At 44.4% G+C, this 21,967-nt stretch overlaps 1 protein-coding gene across 1 annotated transcript in view; it reads right to left on the bottom strand.

Annotated features, from left to right (window-relative positions):
- The window catches only part of ano9b (anoctamin 9b), a 123,942-nt gene extending 106,914 nt beyond the window's left edge, over positions 1 to 17,028 (bottom strand). The window contains exon 1 of the mRNA XM_067993755.1: positions 16,955 to 17,028. The gene's annotated coding sequence lies outside the window, so the exon portion shown is untranslated. The remainder of the gene's footprint in view (positions 1 to 16,954) is intronic.
- Between the last annotated feature and the right edge of the window lie 4,939 nt (positions 17,029 to 21,967).

The raw sequence follows: 21,967 nt of genomic DNA, 5'->3' as shown, positions 1-21,967 counted from the left end.
ACTAGAATCTGTTATTAGGGACAGGGTGACTCAGCATTTGGATAAATATAAGCTGATAAGAACATAAGAAATAGGAGCAGGTGTAGGCCATACGGCCCCTCGAGCCTGCTCCACCATTAAATCAGATCGTGGCTGATCTTCAATCTCAACTCCACTTTCCCACCCGATCTCCATATCCCTTGATTCCCCTAGAGTCCAAAAATCTATCTATCTCAGCCTTGAATATACTCAATGAATGAGCATCCACAGCCCTCTGGAGTAGAGAATTCCAAAGATACACAACCCTCTGCGTGAAGAAATTCCTCCTCATCTCAGTCTTGAATGGCCATCCCCTTAACCTGAGACTGTGCCCCCTAGTTCTAGACTCTCCAGCCAGGAGAAACAATCTTTCAGCATTTACCCTGTCAAGCCCCCTCATAATCTCATATGTTTCAATGAGATCACCTCTGATTCTTCTAAACTCCAGAGAGTATAGGCCCATTCTACTCAACCTCTCTTCATAGAACAACCCTCCATTCCCAGGAATTAATCTAGTGAACCTTCGTTGCATCGCCTCTAAGGCAAGTAGATCCTTCATTGGATAAAGAGACCAAAACTGTACGCAGTCATCCAGGTGAGGTCTCACTAAAGCCCTGTACAACTGTAGTAAGACTGCCCCACTCTTCTACTCCAACCCCCTTGCAATAAAGCCAACATGCCATTTGCTTTCCTAATTGCCTGCTGTACCTGCATACTAACATTTTGTGTTTCTTGTATGAGGACACTCAAATCTCTGAATAGCTGAGGCCCAAGCACCGATCCTTGCAGCACCCCACTACTTACAGCCTGCCAACCTGAGAATGACCCGTTTATCCCTACTCTCTGTTTTCTGTCCTTTAACCAACCTCTTTCCATGCTAATATATTACCCCCAATCCCATGAGCCCTTACCTTGTGTACCAATCTTTTATGTGACACCTTATCGAATGCATTTTGAAAATCCAAATATACTACATCCACTGGTTCCCCTTTATCTACCCTGCTAGTTACATCCTCAAAAAATTCTAATAAATTTGTCACATATGATTTCCCTTTCATAAAACCATGTTGACTCTGCCTAATCATGTTATGATTTTCTAAGTGCTCTGTTACTACTTCCTTAGCAATGGATTCCAGCATTTACTCGACGACCGATGTCAGGCTAACTGGCCTGTAATTTCCTGTTTTCTCTCTCCCTCCGTTCTTGAATAGCAGGGTAACATTTGCTACCTTCCAGTCCACTGGGACCGTTCCAGAATCTAGGGAATTTTGAAAGATCATAACCAATGCATCCACTATCTCTGCAGCCGCCTCTTTTAAAACCCTAGAATGTAGGCCATCAGGTCCAGGGGATTTGTTGGCTTTTAGTCCCATTAGTTTGTCCAGTACTTTTTCTCCAGTGATATTAATCATTTTAAGTTCCTCATTCTCATTTACCCCTTGGTTCCCCACTATTTTTGATATGCTTTTTGTGTCTTCTACTGTGAAGACAGATACAAAATATTTGTTTAACGCATCTGCCATTTCCTGATTTCCCAATATAATTTCTCCTGTCCTCCAAGGGACCAATGTGTACTTTTGCTACTCTCTTCCTTTTCATATACTTGTAGAAGCTCTTACAATCTGTTTTTATTTTTCTTGCTGGTTTACTTTCATATTCTATTTTCTCCCTTTTTATCAGTTTTTTGGTCGTCCATTGTTGGTTTCTAAAACTCTCCCTTTCCCCAGGCTTATTACTCTTCTTGGCAACAATCAGAGAGAGCCAATATGGATTTGTAACAAGTAAGTAATGTCTAATGAACCTAGTTGAATTTTTTGAGGAGGTAACTAACATAGATAAGGGCGTGCGTGTGGATGTTATTTATATGGACTTCCAGAAGTCATTCGACAAAGTTCCACCTAAGAAACTAATAACAAAAATGAGAGCGCATGGAATTGGAGGCAACCTATTGGCTTGGATAGGGAATTGGTTAGGAGGTATGAGACAGAGAGTAGGGATAATGGATAGTATCATAGCAGGTATAGCACAGGAGGAGACCTCAAATTGGCAGGATGTGACTAGTGGTGTCCCCCAGGGATCTGTACTGGGGCCACAGCTTTTTACTATATTTATAAGTGACTTGGATGAAGGAATAGAGAGCCATATATCTAAGTTTGCTGACGACACTAAGTTAGGTGGCACAGTAAATAGTGCAGATGGGAGCAGAAAGTTGCAAAGGGACATTGATAGATTAAGTTAGTGGGCAAAACTAACAGATGGAGTTCAGTGTGAGAAAGTGTGAGGGCATCCACTTTGGACCTAAAAAAGATAGATCAGGGTATTTTCTAAATGGCAAGAAGCTAGGAATTGTGGATGAGCAGAGAGATTTAGGGATCCAAGAAATCACTAAAAGCTAATGGACAGGTACAGAAAATAATTATTGGCCTTTATCTCAAGAGGGCGGGAATACAAAGAGATAGAAGTTACGTTACTGCTGTACAGAGCTCTGGTTAGACCCCATCTGGAGTACTGCATTCAGTTCTGGGCATCGCACCTCAGGAAGGATATATTGGCCTTGAAGGGGGCACGGCGCAGATTCACAAGAATGATACCGGGGCTAAAAGGGTTAAATTATGACGACAAGTTGCATAGACTAGGCTTGTAATTCCTTATTGAAGTGTTTAAGATGATTAAAGGATTTAAAGAAATAATTCATAATTCTCAACGAGTATACATTCCCTTGAGGAATAAAAACTCCACGAGAAAAGTGATCCATCCATGGCTAACTAGAGAAGTTAATGATAGTATTAGATTAAAAGAGGCTTACAATGTTGCCAAAAAGAGTAGTAAGCCTGAGGAATGGGAGGGTTTTAGAAATTAGCATAGGATGACCAACAAATGAATAAAGAGGAAGAAAACTAGCAAGAAATATAAAAACAGATTGTAAGAGCTTCTACAGGTATGTAAAAAGGAAGAGATTAGCGAAAGTAAACGTGGGTCCCTTAGAGGCAGAGACAAGAGAAATTATAATGGGGAATAAGAAAATGGCAGTGACATTAAAAAAATATTTTGTATCTGTCTTCACACTAGAAGGCACAAAAAACATACCGGATAGTGGGGAACCAAGGGTCTAATGAGAGGAACTTAAAGTAATTAATATTAGTAAAGAAAAAGTACTGGAGAAATTAATGGGACTAAAAGCCGACAAATCCCCTGGACCTGATGGCCTACATCCTAGGAATTTAAAAGAGGTGGCTGCAGAGATAGTGGATGCATTGGTTTTGATCTTCCAGAATTCCCTAGATTCTAGAATGGTCCCTGTGGATTGGAAGGTAGCAAATATAACCCCGCTATTCAAGAAAGGAGGGAGAGAGAAAACAGGGAACTGCAGGCCAGTTAGCCTGACATCAGTAGTAGGGAAAATGCTAGAATCTATTATTAAGGACATAGTAACAGGGCACTTAAATCATAATTTGATTAGGCAGAGTCAACATGGTTTTATGAAAGGAAAATTGTGTTTGACAAATCTATTAGATACTGGAGGAAGGAATACATTTCCCAAGGGTCAGTACTAGGACCACTGCTTTTCTTGATATACATTAATGACTTGGACTTGGATGTACAGGGCACAATTTCAAATGACACTAAACTTGGAAGTGTAGTGAACAGTGAGGAGAACAGTGATAGACTTCAAGAGGACATAGGCTGGAGAAATGGGCAGACAGGTGGCAGATGAAATTTAACGCAGAGAAGTGCGAAGTGATACATTTTAATAGGAAGAATGAGGGGAGGCAATATAAACTAAAGAGTACAATTCTAAAGGGGGTGCAGGAACAGAGAGACCTGGGGGTATTTGTGCATAAATTGTTGAAGGTGGCAGGGCAGGTTGAGAAAGCAGTTAAAAATGCATATGGGATCCTGGACTTTCTAAATAGAGGCATAGAGTGCAAAAGCAAGGAAGTTATGTTGATCCTTTATAAAACACTGGCTCAGCCACAACTGGAGTATTGTGTCCAATTCTGGGCACCGCATTTTAGGAAGGATGTGAAGGCCTTAGAGAGGGTGCAGAAAAGATTTACTAGACTGGTTCCAGGGATGAAGGACTTCAGATACATGGATAGACTGGAGAAGCTGGGGTTGTTCTCCTTGGAACAGAGATGGTTGTGAGGAGATTTGATAGAGGTATTCAAAATCATGAGGGGGTCTAGACAGAGTAGATAGAGAGAAACTGTTCCCATTGGTGGAAGGGTCAAGAACCAGAGGACACAGATTTAAGGTGATTGGCAAAAGAACCAAAGGCGACATGAGGAAAAAATTTTTTACTCTGTGAGTGGTTATGATCTGGAATGCACTGCCTGAGGGAGTGGTGGAGGCAGACTGAATTGTGGCTTTCAAAAGGGAATTGGATAAGTACTTGAAGGGAAAAAATTTGCAGGGCTGCAGGGATAGGGCGGGGGTGTGTGACTAGTTGGATTGCTCTTGCAGAGAGCCGGCATGGCTCGATGGGCCAAATGGCCCCCTTCTCTGCTGTAACCATTCTATGATTCTATAAATAGAGGTTTTTGAGGGTGCAACTAGCAGGGTAGATAAGGGGGAACCAGTGGATGTTGCATCTTTGAATTTTCAAAAGGCATTTGATAAGGTGCCACACAAGAGGTTGTTACACAAGATTAGGGCTCATGGGATTGGGGGTAATATATTAGCATGGATTGACAGAAAACAAAGAGTAGGAATAAAGGGTCATTTTTGGGTTGGCAGGTTGTAGCTGGTGGGGTGCCGTAAGGATCAGTGCTTGTCCTCAGCTGTTTACAATATATATCAATGACTTAGATGAGGGAACCAAGTGTAATGTATCGAAATTTGCTGATGATACAAAGCTAGGTGAGAAAGTAAGCTGTGAGGAGAACGTGAAGAGGCTGCAAAGAGATATAGACAGGTTAAGTGAGTGGGCGAGAAGGTGGCAGATGGAATGTAATGTGGCGAAATGTGAAATTATCCACTTTGGTAAGAAGACTAGAAAAGCAAGATTATATTTTAACAGGTGAGAGACTAAGAAATGTAAGTAGTCAGAGGGACTTGGGTGTCCTTGTACACGAATCATAGAAAGTTAACATGCAGGTGCAGCATGCAATTAGGAAGGCAAATAGTATGTTAACCCTTATTACAAGGGGTATAAGGGTAAGGAGGTCTTGCTGCAATTATATAGGGCTCTGGTGAGACCACATCTGGAGTACACTGTACAGTTTTGGTCTCCTTACCTAAGGAAGGATATACTTGCCTTAGAAGGGGTGCAACGAAGATTCACTAGATTGATCCCTGGGCTAAGAGGGTTGTCCTATGAGGAGAGATTGAGTAGAATTGGCCTTTATTCTGTGGAGTTTAGAAGAATGACAGGTGATTTCATATCACTTCTTAGAGGGCTTGACAGGGTAGATGCTGAGAGGCTGTTTCCCCTGGCTAGAGAGTCTAGAACTAGGGGTCAAAGTCTCTTGATAAGGGGTCAGCCATTTAGGACTGAGATGAGAAAAAAATTCTTCCCTCAGAGGGTTGTGAATCTTTGGAATTGTCTACCCCTGAGGCCTGTGGATGCTAAGTCATTGAGTATGTTCAGACTGAAATCGATAGATTTTTCAACACTTTGATTTTGGGAATCAAGGGATATGGGGATCGGGCGGGAAAGTGGAGTTGAGGTCAACGATCAGCCATGATCTTATTGAATGGCAGAGCAGGCTCGAGGGGCCATACGGCCTACTCCTGCTCCTATTTCTTATGTTCTTATGTTCCAAAATCAACCCTTTCTCTTGCAGACAATCAAAAAGCATTTCTCACAGAACCTGCTTCTAGTTATACGCCCATTCACCCAGTCAGATTACAGGATACATATACCTCTTGTAAACCAGACAAGCAAGGTAAGAAGCTAACAATCTGTTAAATTTAATGGAAGTGTTCAGATGAAGAAGTTACACTAACAATTCTACAATTAAAGCATTAGCACATTAAGGGCCCTTTGTCTCATTGTAATATTCTGCAGCCTGTTTGACTTTGGGCACAAATACATTAACTTAGTGAATGTGCAGTTTTCAGACAGAGTGCAATATTAATTTTCAAAGAACATATTTTACTCAGAAATGCTGTAAAGAAAAACAAATCAGGGACAATGTAATTACAGATTATGGCAAACGGATTGTTGCTGAGACTAGTTTCAGAGATCCATGTGTAACTATTCTAGTCAGTGTCCTAACATAATTCCCTGCTTTTTTTTAACAAATTGTACTATTATTTAAAGGGATGAGCTTTGATGGGCCAAATAGCCTTTGTTGTCTTTGACTGTTGTCACATTCTTGGCATGTTACATTATTTCAGATTTCCAGCATCCGCAGTATTTTGCTTTTGATTTTACATTGTTATTAATGGCTTGTGCATGTGACTCATTTTAAAGTTGAGGCTATAGGATAAATTTTACGAATTTGTGCTTCTAGCATTGAGCTTCACCCACCAGGAATACATATTGGGAATTCAGGTGTGGAGGTAATGGGGCACGCAGCATTTTCCATCCATTCTATTTCATTTTTCATCTTGCAGGACAGGCGTGGCCACTATAGAGTCCTCTACAGCAGAGCCCCCTTTTAGCCGAGGTGTTAAGTTTAGCCACAGCTTCCATAATAGATGCTCTGACTGGGGTTCTGGAGACTTTTGGCTCTGATCTACAGCAGTCTGTCTTAGCTGGAGAATCAGATGGAGCGAGACGAATTGCAGGCCAGAGGTGGCCATCTTGTCTTAAATTCATATTTTTGTGGGAAAGTTTCCAAATTTAAACCACAAATTTGCAATGTTGAAATCCAGTCATTAAAGTGCCTTAATCGTTGCAGTTCTTAAATACTCAAAACGGGAAAGTAAGCAGAGGTGGGAGAAAGAGCGAGAGAGAATGACAGACAGAAGGGAAGGAAGACAGAGAGAAACAGAAGGGAAGAGAAAGACACCAAAGATGAGGTGTGAGTGAGATAGAAGGGAAGGGGGAGAAAGTGTGACAGAAAGAAAGAAAAGGGAAGAGGACATGTGAGAGACATTGAATGAAAGGAGGTAAAGAGGCAGAGTGACAAGGGAAGAAGGTGAGGGAAACAGAGGAAAGAGACAGAAGGGAAGAAAAGGCACACGTAGGGAAGGAGATGTGAGAGACGGAGGGAAGTGTGACAGAGACAGAAGAGAAGGAAAGGAAAAGTAAATAAGACAAGGTGAAAAAGAGTAACCAGAGGGCACAAAATTAAGATAATCGCAAAAGAATTAAAAAGGTTAGAAAATAATTCTCTACTCAGATGATGGTTAGAAGGTGGAAATCTCAACAACTCGCATTTATATAGCGCCTTTAACATAGTAAAACATCCCAAGACACTTCATAGGAGCCTTATCAGACAAAATTTGACATGAACCACATAAGGATAATAGGACAGGAAAGAGGTAGGTTTTAAGGAGTGTCTTAAAAGGAGGAGAGGTTGAGGGACAGGGAGGCTTAGGGAGTAAATTCCTTAGGTTAGGGCCTAGACAGCTGAAGGCATAGCCGCCAATGGTGGAACAAAGGAAATCAGTGATGCACAAGGCCAGAATTGAAGGAATACCGAGTTCTCGGAGGGTTGTAGGGCTGGAGAAGGGTGCAGAGATAGGGAGGGGCCAGGCCATGGAGGGATTTGAACACAAGGATGAGAATTTTAAATTCGGAGCATTGCTGGACCCTGAGCCAATGTAGGTCAGCAAGCAGAGGAGTGGTGGGTGAACGGGACTTGGTGCGAGTTGGGATATGGGCGGCCGAGTTTTGAATGAGCTGAAGTTTACGGAAGGTGGGAGGCCAGCCAGGAGAACATTGGAATCTGGAGGTAACAAAAGCATGGATGAGGGTTTCAGGTGCAGATGGGCTGAGGCAGGGGCAGAGACGGGCGATGTGACAGAGGTGGAAGTAGACGGTCTTGATGTTTTGAGAGAATATGGGGTCGGAAGCTCAGCTCAGGGTCGTATAGGACACCGAGGTCTGGTTCAGCCTCATACAATGGCCAGAGAGGGGAATGGAATTGGTGGCTAGGGAACAGAGTTTGTGGTGGGGGCCGAAGACAATGGCTTCGGTCTTCCCAATATTTAATTGGAGGAAATTATTGCTCATCCAATACTGGATGTAGGACAGGCAGGATGACAATTCAGATGCAGTAGAGGAGTCGAGAGATGTGGTACGGTAGAGCTTGGGTGTTGTCAGCGTACATGTGAAATCAGATGTTTTGTTTTGGGTGATGTCACCGACGGACATCATGTAGATGAAATAGGAGGGGGCCAAGAATAGATCCTTGGGAGACTCCAGAGGTAATGGAGTAGGAAGAAAAGCCATTGCAAGAGATTCTCTGGCTATGGCTGGATAGATATGAATGGAACCAGGCAAGAGCAGTCCCACTCAGCTGGACACTGAAGGAGAGACATTAGAGGAGGATGGTGTAGTCAACCATGTAAAATGCTCCAGATAGGTCGAGAATGATGAGGAGGGATAGTTTACCACGGTCACAGTCACATGGGATGGCATTTGTGACTTTGACAAGGGTTGTATCAGTGCTGTGGCAGGGGCAGAAATCTGATTGGAGGGATTCAAACAAGGAGTTGCGGGAAAGATGGGCACGTATTTGGGAGGCAACAACACAGGTTCAAGGACTATTCCGCAAATCGTTATTGAAGCAGAAGTCCTTTTTTTTTTAAGGGAATTAATTAGTTGCTTGAAAAAGAGGAATATTAAAAGATATGAAGAATGAGCAGGAATGTGGAATTAGATTAGACAACTTACACGGAGAAATGCACTGGCACAGACTTGTTCAGCCAATTGGGCTATTTCTGTAACGTTTTGATTCTAGAACCATATTTTGCAAGGCCCTGCGCCACTGGTTGGACCTCAACTGCAGAAGGTACGGGCCATAAAATTAGACCTTACAAGCCCAAATTGCTGCACATTCAATTTCCAAGGTCTGATTTGGGTCATTTCAGCGAGAATACTATAGGCATACATGGGCCTCATATATAAATTTTTGCTCCAACTTGTTCTCGCAGATGTGCCATGAAATTAATTGTGTGTGAAATACTGATGAGGGGAAATTTTATGAGGCACAGCACATCCCATTTCACAGCAAAGAAAATTTCTACGTTTTTGGAGGTCACACTGCCGGTTATTGTGGCCCCCATTAAACCTCTTAACTTTATTTAAGTCTGTCCCACCTCAGATTTAATAGCTTTTCTGCCGCCTTCTAACCCAGTTTATGAAACAGGTTCAACACTGTCCCAACGGCATGGTCTGTAGGAGTGGCTTCTTAAAAGTGGATAGCACATTTCAGAGTTAGAATTTTTTTGGCTTATTATATTGCTTTATCCACATTTTCATTGTTGCTTAATTTTTGTTGTTGTATATGCCTGATATTATGCACTGCAAGACTTTTATTTACCCATCATTTTCTTACAAATGTTTCATTTGCAGCAACAAAATGGATAGGCCATATCTACTTACATTGCCACCTTTATTGACCAGCGTGTCTGTGCTGTGTTATTAAGTTGTTAACTGGTAGTATTGACATCCACTGGTTTATTACACAGAATTTATTTCATGTGGGAGCGCACATTATCATAATCAGCATGGGAAAGCATATGTGATTGCATAAAGCTTACGGCATTGCAATTATAATCCCACATACCATCTTGGCCTGATATCTGTTTCTGTTTCCATGACCACAATTGCAGCTTGACAAAGTGCTGGTAATTTCTGTTCTTGGAGGCCTAGAGGGATTAGTGAAATTCAAGTAGATGTATTTCCTCCAACTAAATATTAGGAAGACCGAAGCCATTGTCTTCGGCCCCGCCACAAACTGTTTCCTAGCCACCGACTCCATCCCTCTCCCTGGCTACTGTCTGAGGCTGACCCAGATCGTTCGCAACCTTGGCATCTTAATTGACCCTGAGATGAGCTTCCGACCGCATATCTGCTCCATCACCAAGACTGCCTACGTCCACCTCTGTAACATCGCCTGTCTCCATTCCTGCCTCAGCTCATCTGCTGCTGAAACCCTCATCCATACCTTAGTTACCTCCTGACTTGACTATTTCAATGTACTCCTGGCTGGCGTCCCATCTTCCACCCTCCATAAACTTGAGCTCATCCAAAACTCCGCTGCCCATGTCCTAACTTGCATCAAGTCCCGTTCACCCATCACACCTGTGCTCGCTGACCTACATTGGCTCCCGATTCTAGCAACGCCTCAATTTAAAAATTCTCATCCTTGTTTTCAAATCCCTCCATGGCCTCGCCTCTCCCTAAGTCTGTGTCCTCCTCCAGCCCTACAACCCTCCAAGATCTCTGCGTTCCTCCAATTCTGGCCTCTATCGCATCCCCAATTTTAATCGCTCCACCATTGGCGGCCGTGTCTCCAGCTGCCTAGGCCTTAGAGCTCTGGAATTCCCTCCCTAAGCCTCTCTGCCTTTACTTCTCTCTCCTCCTTTAGGTCGCTCCTTAAAACCTACCTCTTTGACCAAGCTTTTGGTCACGTGCAGGTAGGCTTGTTGAGCCTGGGGGAAGCACTCCTGCTCCTCCGGGTCCACAAGCTGTGCCTTTCTAGGCACCTACCTGTTAGTCTCGGGCCTTCTCGCCTCCTTTCACGAGGCGTAAAACAGAAGGCCCGGGAATCCTGGCCCCCCGGGGTTGAAATCGGGAATTAGTGAAAAATGAAGGCCTGAAAATTGAGCCCAAAGTCCTGGTGGATGATGCCTGAAGGCATAGTCAAAGAGGTGGGTTTTGAGGAAACTTTTGGAGATGGGGAGAGAGGTAACCAGGCCCGAGGGGGTTAGGGAGACCAGTGGAAACAACCTATCATTATTTACCTTACCATAACCCTTCATAATCTTGAAGACCATTAAAAAGGTCATTTCTTAATCCCCTCCGTTCTGGTGAAAAAAGCCCTAACTTCTCCAGTCTTTATTCATAACTGTAACTCCTCTTCCCTGATAACATGTTGGTTAATCAATGTTGTGCCCTTTGCATTGCTTTTATATCCTTCCTATAATAGGGTGCCCAAAACTATACATAATACTTCATCTGCAGCCTAACTAAGGTCTTATAAAAGTTCAATATTACCTCTTTGCTTTTATATTCTATGCCTCTAAATACAAAACTAAGGATTCTGTTTGCGTTTTTATTTAGAGCCATAGCTAGCTGCATTGCCACCATTATTGACCTGTGTATCTGCACACCATTATGTCCCACTGCTCCTCCACTTCATTTAAAATCTTACCATTTAAGATATATTTCCTTTCCCTATTCTTAGTTCTAAAATGTACTTTACATGTTTCTACATTTGAAATGCATCTGTCTTCTATCTGTCCATCCTACTAGACAAAACCATTGTGGTTTTTTGCACTGCAGCTCCTAATTCACTGAGCACCTGTATGAGACAGGTGCTGGGAGAACTCCATATTGTTCACTGTAAAACAGCACTACTCAAAGCTAGGTTGCCTGATTGTGATACTTGGATTCTTCCTGTTGTTTCTGACTTGACCCACTGAACTTTGTGCAGTATTGCTAGTGTATTTTTTTTTGTGCTTACTGCTGGTTTTCTGAAATTCAGCATTCCTTTGGTGCACATCTCCAGCAACAACATTCTTGTTGCTACTTGTTGCCAACATTGAGCTGCGCTTACACCTTAGGTGTGTGGCACCCATCTGCAGACGGCCCAGGAACTATGCTATCCAACCCAGGCATGCCTACTGCCTTTGCTAACTCGAGTTCAGCAGGGAGACTGTCACCAAATTGTGCCATCTACTGGAGCCTTACAAACTAGATCCAGCACAGGCATAGCCATCCATAGAAGATAACCCATGCAGGGAGGTGTGCTAGTAGCCTTGGCAGTGGACCAGAAAGAAGAAGAGGAAGGAGGATTGACTGAGCCTGATGCACAGCCAGGCAGATTGATGTGTGAACGATTAATTGACAGGACTTTCAGTTAAATACAGCACTTGTGCTACTACATGAACTATCCTGTGGTTCCCTCTATACTGTACTCGTACTAATTTCCCCCCTTCACTTCTACCTCTACATGTTTGATGCCCAATACCAACATTCATATGTCTCTTCTGGCCAACAAATCATCACCATGCATTCCAAGAATGATGCAAGCAGTTTATTTTTCCACTCTCTATGCAAGTCCCTGAATCAATATTTGCTTGTCCTTAGTGATAGTGCAGTTGGGTGTTGTCTACTTAATTTTGTGCTTCTTCTAAGTGCCACCTCAGTAAGGGGAGGTATGGGGCACACTTCTGCCCCTCAATGCAAACCTCATGACCTGCCTGTGGAGTTGAAAGAGGAAGAGACTGAAGAGAAGGAAGGGAGTATGAGAAAGACAAATGGGATGGAGGGGAGAGAAAGAGACCAAAGGAAAGCAGAGTGTCACATTGAAAGGAAGGGAGGTTTACCAGTATCAGCGTCCTTAGTCAGAAGTGTAAGAGTTGTTTTTATGGAGCCAGTTGGTAAAGTAAAAAGAAATTGGAGCTATTGAATCAGATTGTTTTAGATTTATTGTCAAAAGTTGACATTGCATGCATGAACCATAAGGAAATGTGGACATAAAAAGTATTAAAATCAAAATTATTTTGCTCCAAGATTTCCATCAAGATTTCACTCTTGCAAAATTAGGTGTTTTTTTATTCATTCATGGGATGTGGGCGTCGCTGGCAAGGCCAGCATTTATTGCCCATCCCTAATTGCCCTTGAGAAGGTGGTGGTAAGCCGCCTTCTTGAACCGCTGCATTCTGTGTGGTGAAGGTTCTCCCACAGTGCTGTTGGAAGGGAGTTCCAGGATTTTGACCCAGCGACAATGAAGGTACGGCGATATATTTCCAAGTCGGGATGGTGTGTGACTTGGAGGGGAACGTGCAGGTGGTGTTGTTCTCATGTGCCTGCTGCCCTTGTCCTTCTAGGTGGTAGAGGTCACGGGTTTGGAAGGTGTCCTCACCCTGTAAGACTTCCACAACCTCAGCGCTGTTCAACAGTTTGCCAAGTTGATGGAGTGCAGCAGGGGAATGACAAGAGCTGACACAGATGATAGAGATGTGTCACCTAACCACCCTGAATACATATGCATCACACACTGAAAAGGTTACGGTAACTGGCATTCTAATATGTTGTGACATTACATTTGGGACGAGACACAGTAAGGTAGTTGGGAGGAATGCTGTTGTAAGGTTGTGGGCAATGGCAGGAATGCCTTTTTTGGCCAGAGTATTGCGTGGTTTTGCATTGAATGTTACAGATATCTAACTAAATATATATTAAAACCTGCCTTAAGACTGTTGCTGAGTGAACAGTTGGTTGAACAAACATCTCATCTGGCTCTTGGTTGGGCTTCTCTCTGTCACTGTTTTTGGTTGGCTTTGTTCATTCACTCGTACACAGCGAGTGGTTAGGATCTGAAAAGCACGGCCTGAGGAGGTGATGGAGGCAGAATCAATCATGACTTTCAAAAGGGAACTGGATAAGTACTTGAAAGGAAAAAATTTGTAGGGCTACGGGGAAAGGGCGGGGGAGTGGGACTAGCTGGATTGCTCTCGCATAGAGCCGGCGCGGACTTGATGGGCTGAATGGCCACCCTCCACGCTGTAACCTTTCTATGATTCTACCTGCCGTTTGCCAATAGCTTTCTGCAGGGCGAAGTTGTGAAGGGCACAGCATATTATAGAACATTTCAGCACCCGATAATATAGGTTGTCTGTGCCCGAAGTGCATTAACCCCCATTGCCACTATCTGAACCAGACTGTTCACAACCTCTGCATCCTATTTGACTCAGCTGAATTTCCAATCCCATATCCGCTTACAACCCCATATCCGCTCCATCACCAAGACCGCCTACTTCCACCTCGTAATATCGCCCATCTCCGCACCTGGCTCAGCCCATCTGCTGCTGAAACCCTCAGCTATTCTTTTGTTACCTCCAGACTCGACTATTCCAATGCTGTCCTGGCTGGCCTCCTATTTATCACTTTCTGTAAACTTCAGCTCATCCAAAACTCTGCTGCCCATATCCCAAATTACACCAAGTCCCGTTCAACCATCACCCCTATGCCTGTTGACCTACATTGGCTCCTGGTCCGGCAACGCCTCAATTTTAAAACTCTCATCCTCGTTTTCAAATCCTTCCATGGCCTTGCCCCTCTCTATTTATGTAACCTCCTCCAGCCCTACACCCCTCCTAGAACTCTGTGTTCCTCCATTTCTGATCTTTTGTACATCTCTGATTTCCATCGCCCCTCCATAGATGGCCATGCCTTCAGCTATCTAGGCCCGAAGCTCTGGAATTCACTCCGTAAGCCTCTCTGACTCTCTACCTCTCTCTACTCCTTTAAGACGCTCCTTAAAACCTACCTCTTTGACCAAGCTTTTGGTCACCAGTCCTAATATCTCCTCACGTGGCTCGATGTCAAATTTTGTCAGATAACGCTCCTATGAAGCACCTTGGGACGTTTTACTACGTTAAAGGCACTATATAAATGCAAGTTGTTGTTGTCATATCATCAGCCGCAAAGTGGTATTGTAAAACAGACGATATGCTGTTTTATAACAAAAACATTATACCATTTAACACAAATGTATTATTCTGCTGCAATAGTGTTTCAGCAAGCCTTCCTCTTCAAGATCACAAAGCCTGATTAATCTGAATAGAAAAATCTTAAGGCAATTTAAGGTTAATTGTTGCTGGGGAAGGAAGTTTGCAGATTGGCAAATTTCTGGCTCCAGGCCAGAGGAATTTAAAATGAAATGACTGCCTTCCTACTTTTTAATGTACTTTTGACACTGAAGTTTGACATCTGACATGTGATGGACTAATGCTAGATGCAAGGGAGTTTTTGGTGTAACAAAGCCATATTTTGGTATGGGGTGAAAATTGGGGATAGGACCCGCTTACACAGGGTTGCCACCTCTTTTTTGGCCCAACAAAACTTTCGACTCATTTAGTGATGGCTGCATAATATGTCTACCCATTAAAGGGAGAGTGCGTTCAAATGGCAGAATAACGCCATTCCCGCATTTGTGCCTTTGGCAATACTTGTCACAAGGGATGCAGGTCTTTGAAGTTTAGAGTACCTGGGGCATCGGAGACATTTAAATTTTAAAAGACCGAGGTGCAATCAACGACCAATCACGGTACAGAAACCTACCTCTCAAACGGCAGGCTAATTTTTTTTCTTTTATTTCTTTGGGTCAGTACCCTTGTGCTGAGGCCAGACCTTGTGCTGAGTTTCCTGAGGCAGATTCCCCCAGTTATGGCGTAACTGCTCACTCAATCCATGTAAGTACCCCTGACCCCAGAAAATGGGATGGTGTTGGGGTGCAACTAGTGCTCAGGCAAATGTTCTGTTCTCAAAAGGCCTCCCATGGAAATTCTGGTCCAAGATTTTATTATGTATATATTTATTTATATCTTATTAATCTTGTATTTTTGTCTACAAAAACTTTACTTTTTGTATCATTTTTTTGGGTCAGACTTGTAAACTTGCCCCACTGTGAATTCCTTTGTCCACGTTTCCCATTTAATTTTCCTATGTCAACTGGCTCCTGTCAAAGTGTAATTACGTACTGCCCTGGGCTCTCCATACTTTGTCTCCTTTGAGTACAGTGCAAAGATCTTTATTCTGTTTTCTATTAACACAGATTTACTTTCACTATATTGTTTAATAAGAATGCACTGCTAGATTAAAATCCCATTCTTCCTGTAAAAACCTGTGCCAAGTATATTAATTGTGTTGTGTAAAAGAAATGAGAAAACATGGAATTTTTTTAAAAAGCCATTTGGCCCCCTGTGCCTTCCCCCAACAGAGTATGGACTAACTAACCTATCATAGATTCTTCCCACTTATTTAATCTGCTAATCGAAAGAAACCTGATCTGTTTCCCCTTCTCTTTCACTATGCATTTGTGTCCGTGTCTCTCTCCTTATCTGTCCCTGCTGACCTGAGTGCTTATCATGACTCAGAGGTACTTCTCTGTAGCCCAGTACCAGTTATTGGGTCCCTAGTTCCTAACTAACCTTTTTATATAAAGAAAGACTTGCATTTATATAGCTCCGTTCATCACCTCAGGATATCCCAAAGCACTTTACAACCAATTAAATACTTTTAAAGTGTAGCCACTGTTGCAATGTAGGAAACGCAGCCGCCAACTTGTGCACAGCAAGCTCCCACAAACATCAATGAAATAAATGAACAGATAATTTGTTTTAGGTGTTGGTTGAAGGATAAATATTGGCCAGGACATTGGGAGAACTCCCCATCTCTTCTTCAAATAGTGCCGTGGGATCTTTTACGTCCACCTGAGAGGGCAGACGAGGCCTCGGTTTAATGTCTCATCCAAAAGACGGCACCTCCTGACAGTGCAGCATTCCTTCAGTACTGCACTGAAGTGTCAGCCCAGATTATGTGCTCAAGTCTCTGAAGTGGGATAAAGTACTGTTGGTTTTTGCCCTGGTCCATTTAGAAATAGATTCCGGTGAGCTGAGCAACAAAGGAGCGATGGCGACAGCAGCAGGTCAGGAACGATGGGCCAGAAATCTGATTGTAAATGGTTTCAGTCCTTAACAAGTGTACAATACTTTCCATATATAATGTATGACAATCCATCTATCCTTGTAATCTCCTCCAACGCTACAACCCTCCCCGAATTCTACATTCCTCTGACTCCAACCCTTGCGCATTCTCCATTACTTTTGCCCTACCATTACCAGCTATGCCTTCAGCCATCTAGATCCCACTCTCTGGAATTCCCTCCCAAAATCCTTCTGCCTCTCCACCTCTTTTTAAGAACGTCCTTAAAACCCATCTTTTTGACAAAGCTCTGAGCTTCTCCCCCCTCGACCCAAGTCAATCACAAGCACAGCAGAGACGTGAAGAGTTGCAGTGAGTCACCTGTCAAATGCCACTTGGTCAGGGGAGCTGAAGACTGGGTGAGGCTCAGCCTGTTGATCCCAGACAGGGGACTCTGTGAAGGGATGAAAGGACAGGTTTTAGTACCCTGCACAACCAGCTCACTTTGGTCAATTTATTCCTTTTTCATCCTTATTTTGTTATAATTTTTTTTTGTTGCTGTATAATGTTTTTGATTTCTTTAATTCTCTGGCTCCCTTCCAGCAGGTGCTCTGATTAATTGTTGCTACTTGCTGTCCTACATGGATGAGATGAAATCACAAGCTGGCAAGTCAAACACGTCCTGCAGGTATGTGTATCAGCCTGTTCAACCTAGCGCTGGGTAAACAGGCTGGAGCACACGTGCTCCGCAGCCAATGGGCTCTATTATTTACTAGCCAGCCTACTGATTGATTTATTTTACTGCCTTTTTGTTTTGTCAATACTTTTGTAGAGGGTGCAATACAGTATCGCCCTGATAAATTGATCTGTCTTCTACCCCATCCATTTTAATGTTGCTTTTTCTTCTCTTGGTCTCTCCTCTCCTTCTACTATGTCCCACTGATAGGGTTCCCAACCCTCCCGCTTTTGGCGTGAGTCTCAAAATCGGCGGTTCATCTCCCGAGCACTGCTGCTGGCCACGCGGGAGAAAAGTTTGTTTGGAGAAGACCTACCTTTTGTTCTACGTTATTTTATTTAGGAGAGATTCAAAAGTCGCCGGGCGGATGTTTTTCAGTGGCGTGTAGCTACCAATCAGCTGTTCGCCGCCCCCATTGCACCTGCTTGCCGCACTTCGGAGTTCCGCAAGTGTGTTTTGGAGGGAGCTGCTGCCTGGGAGTGCCGAGTGCGCAAGCCAGGAGCAGTTACGGCACATGGTGGAGCTGCTGCGGATCGGAAGAGGGCAAGACTGTAAGCAATTTGAGTTTTAACACAAGCAGCTGTTTGAAATGAATCACTGCCTTTAATGTTTAATTTGTTTCGCACAGGTACTTTATAAAGGGAACCCAAAAGTCTTCTGCAGGCCTGTAAACAGTAAACGGGTAGTAAGAGGAGGGGAGGGGCCGATTAGGGACCACAAAGGAGATGTACTCATGGAGGAAGAGGAGGGATGGCCAAGGTACTAAATGAGTAGTTTGCATCTGTCTTTACCAAGGAAGAAGATGCTGCCAGAGTCTCAGTGAAGGAAGATATCGTTGAGATATTGGATGGGCTAAAGATTGATAGAGGTACTAGAAAGGCTGGCTGTACTTAAAAGTAGATAAGTCACCCGGTCCGGATGCATCCCATGTTGCTGAGGGAAGTACGGGTGGAAATTGCGGGGGTACTGGCCATAATCTTCCAAACATACATGGATACGGGGGTGGTGCCAGAGGACTGGAGAATTGCAAATATTACACCCTTGTAACAAAGGGTGTAAGGATAAACCCAGCAACTACAGGCTAGTCAGTTTAACCTCAGTGGAGGAAAAGCTTTTAGAAACGATAATCAGGGACAGAATTAACAGTCACTTGGACGAGTGTGGATTGATTAGGGAAAGCCAGCACAATTTGTTAAAGGCAAATCGTGTTTAACTAACCTGATAGTTTTTTGATGAGATAACAGAGGGTAGATGAGGGCAATGCAGTTGATGTGTATATGGACTTTCAAACGGCATTTGGAACTCCCTTCCTAACAGCACTGTGGGAGAACCTTCACCACACGGACTGCAGCGGTTCAAGAAGGCGGCTCACCACCACCTTCTCAAGGGCAATTAGGGATGGGCAATAAATGCTGGCCTCGCCAGCGACGCCCACATCCCATGAACGAATTTTAAAAATTGATAAAGTGCCGCATGATAAGCTTATCAAGATTGCGGCCCATGGAATAAAGGGGGCAGTAGCAACATGGATACAGAATCGGCTACGTGACAGAAAACAGAGTAGTGGTGAACAGTTTTTCGGACTGGAGAAAAGTGTATTGTGGTATTCCCCAGGGGACCACTGCTTTTCTTGATATATGTTAATGACTTGGACTTGGGTGTACAGGGCACAATTTCAAAATTTACAGATGACACAAAACTTGGAAGGGTAGTAAACAGTGAGGAGGATAGTGATAGACTTCAAGAGGATATAGCAGGCTGGTGGCATGGGCAGACACGTGGCAGGTGAAATTTAACACAGAAAAATACGAAGTGATACATTTTGGTAGGAAGAACAAGGAGAGGCAATATAAACTAGAGGGCACAACAATAAAAGGGGAACAGGAACAGAGATCTGGGGGTATATGTGCACAAATCATCGAAGGTGGCAGGGCAGGTTGCGAAAGCGGTTAAAAAAGCATACGGGAGCCTCGGCTTTATAAAGAGAAACAGAGAGTACAAAAGTAAGGTAGTCATGATGAACCTTTATAAAACACTGGTTCGGCCACAACTGGAATAGTGTGTCCAGTTCTGGGCACCGCACTTTAGGAAAGATGTGAAGGCCTTAGAGAGGGTGCAGAAGAGATTTACTAGAATGATTCCACGGATGAGGGACTTTAGTTACTTGGATAGACTGGAGAAGTTGGGGTTGTTCTCCTTGGAACAGAGACGGTTGCAAGGAGATTTGATAGAGGTATTCAAAATCATGAAGGGTCTCGACAGAGAGAAACTGTTCCCATTGGCAAGAACCAGAGGGCATAGATTTAAGGTGATTGGCAAAAGAACCAAAGGTGACATGAGGAAAACATTTTTTTTTTAAACACAGCAAGTGGTTATGACCTGGAATGCACTGCCCGAGGGGGTGGTGGAGGCAGATTCAATCGCGGCCCTCAAAAGGGAACTGGGTAAGTACTTGAAAGGAAAAAATTTGCAGGACTACGGGGATAGGGCGGGGGGGTGGGAGCAGCTGGATTGCTCTTGCATAGAGCCGGCGCGGACTCAATGGGCCGAATGGCCTCCTTCCATGCTGTAACCTTTCTATGATTCTATGTAGCTGTTCCTTTTTGGAGTATCACTTACCAAGGTTTCAAATTGAATTTACATTTTCTGAATGTAATGCATGGGTACAAAGTACTTTGAAAAGCAGTGTGTTTAATTAGATTACATGTGTTTTGGGAACCAGGGAGAGACTGGGGGGTCGGAGAACGAGGTGTGGGGGGGGGGGGGGGGGGTCGGGGAACGAGGTGGGGGGGGGGGGGTCGGGGAACGAGGTGGGGGGGGGGGGGTCGGGGAACGAGGTGGGGGGGGGGGGGGTCGGGGAACGAGGTGGGGGGGGGGGGTCGGGGAACGAGGTGGGGGGGGGGGGTCGGGGAACGAGGTGGGGGGGGGGGGGTCGGGGAACGAGGTGGGGGGGGTCGGGGAACGAGGTGGGGGGGGGGTCGGGGAACGAGGTGGGGGTCGGGGAACGAGGTGGGGGGGGGGGGTCGGGGAGCGATGGAGACTGCAAAATGGGGGCTTGGGAGAGAGGGAGACTGGGGGTTCAGGGGAAGAGAATGGGATTCGAGGTGGGGGGGGGAAAAGAGAGGGAGACTGGGTCTTGGGGGGGGGGGGGGTGTGGGGGGAAGCAGAGATGGAGACTGGGTCTTGGTGGGGGGTGGGGGGGGGGAGGAAGCAGAGAGGGAGACTGGGTCTTGGGGGGGGGGGGGGGGGGGAGAGCAGAGAGGGAGACTGGGTCTTGGTGGGGGGTGGGGAGGAAGCAGAGAGGGAGACTGGGTCTTGGGGGAGGGGGGGGGAAGCAGAGAGGGAGACTGGGTCTGGGGTGGGGGTGGGGGGGAGGAAGCAGAGAGGGAGACTGGGGAATGGGTTGGATGTGAGGATCAATATTTTCTGCAGAGCCGAGAGCAGAAGCAACGTGGTGAGTGGGAGCAATACCATGAGAGGAGCAGCCAGTAAACGTGTGAGTGAAACCTGGGGACTGACCAGACCTTGTGCAGTGCAGGGGGATTCTGGATGTAGTTTAAAAGGTATCAGTGAGTTATAGGGTTACTACTAGTTACAGGTAGGCTTTTGGGGTGTTACACCTATTACTACCAGTTACATAGACTATCAATGAGTTATATCACTGTTGGTTACGATGGAAATCTGAGTTTTATCAGTATTACTATTAACTATCGGTGCACTTTGTGAGTTCTATTAGTTATTGTGGAACCTGCGAATCGTGCCCCCGCCCTCAGTTTCCAATCCCTTGGTTTCCCTTCTTTACCTGCTCATGGGTGGTCGCCTGCTTCTCGGAACTTCTCGCACAGCAGTTGTCGGCACAAAACCACAAGCAAAGATACTCAACTACAGGGGACCCAACCTCTATAAAGGTAAATGCAGTAACGTTTGCAGATGTCATGTGATCAGATGTTACATGGTCAGGCCGTCACGTAATCAGCCCTCCAAGAATGCCTCCGATCGGAGTTGGGAACCCTATTTTCCAGTCACAATAACATGATAGAATTTATCCATTGAAATGTCTTTCAATGCCTTTCTTATAAGTTTTTACCGAGGGCCTCAGCCTCTCCCAAATGCCTGGGCTTGGACTTGTTATTTTTGACCAGAGTTGTGACTCTTATCTGGAGGCAGATGTGCAGTCTGAGCAGATGTACCCGATTTTCCAGGATGCATCAGTAGCATTTAGTCAGCCAAACAGTATCTTTCCTCATTTTAATTTGAGTTCATTTTTCAAAGAGTTGAATAGTGAAGTAAACAGCCATTAATTATCACCTGATTTATCATCTGTTTTGTTGATAGTTAGAATATTTTCTAATTGCTAACGGTTGTCAGACACTCAGTGCACTGTACCACTACTGGGTCAAGAGTGAAATTTACCATGACCTCCTGTTGCCTTCATATAGTCCCAAAATGGACTAAATAAGGCCTGGAAATTGCTCATAAAGTAACGGTGATGCTAACAGGGCTCACTGTTATTTCAAGGCAAATGGAAGAGCGCACATGTGCAGTCAAACACGGAAATCCATAAATTGCTCTACCATTTTCCCTGCTCGTTTGAGAGATGCGTGGGAAGGACAGCTCGCCAGCTGAATGAATGGACCAGCCCGATTTACTCTCCTGCC

This window comes from Heptranchias perlo, chromosome 12 (genome assembly GCF_035084215.1).
Source record: "Heptranchias perlo isolate sHepPer1 chromosome 12, sHepPer1.hap1, whole genome shotgun sequence".
Lineage (NCBI taxonomy): Eukaryota > Metazoa > Chordata > Chondrichthyes > Hexanchiformes > Hexanchidae > Heptranchias > Heptranchias perlo.
This window is presented reverse-complemented; position numbering and strand designations above follow the sequence as displayed.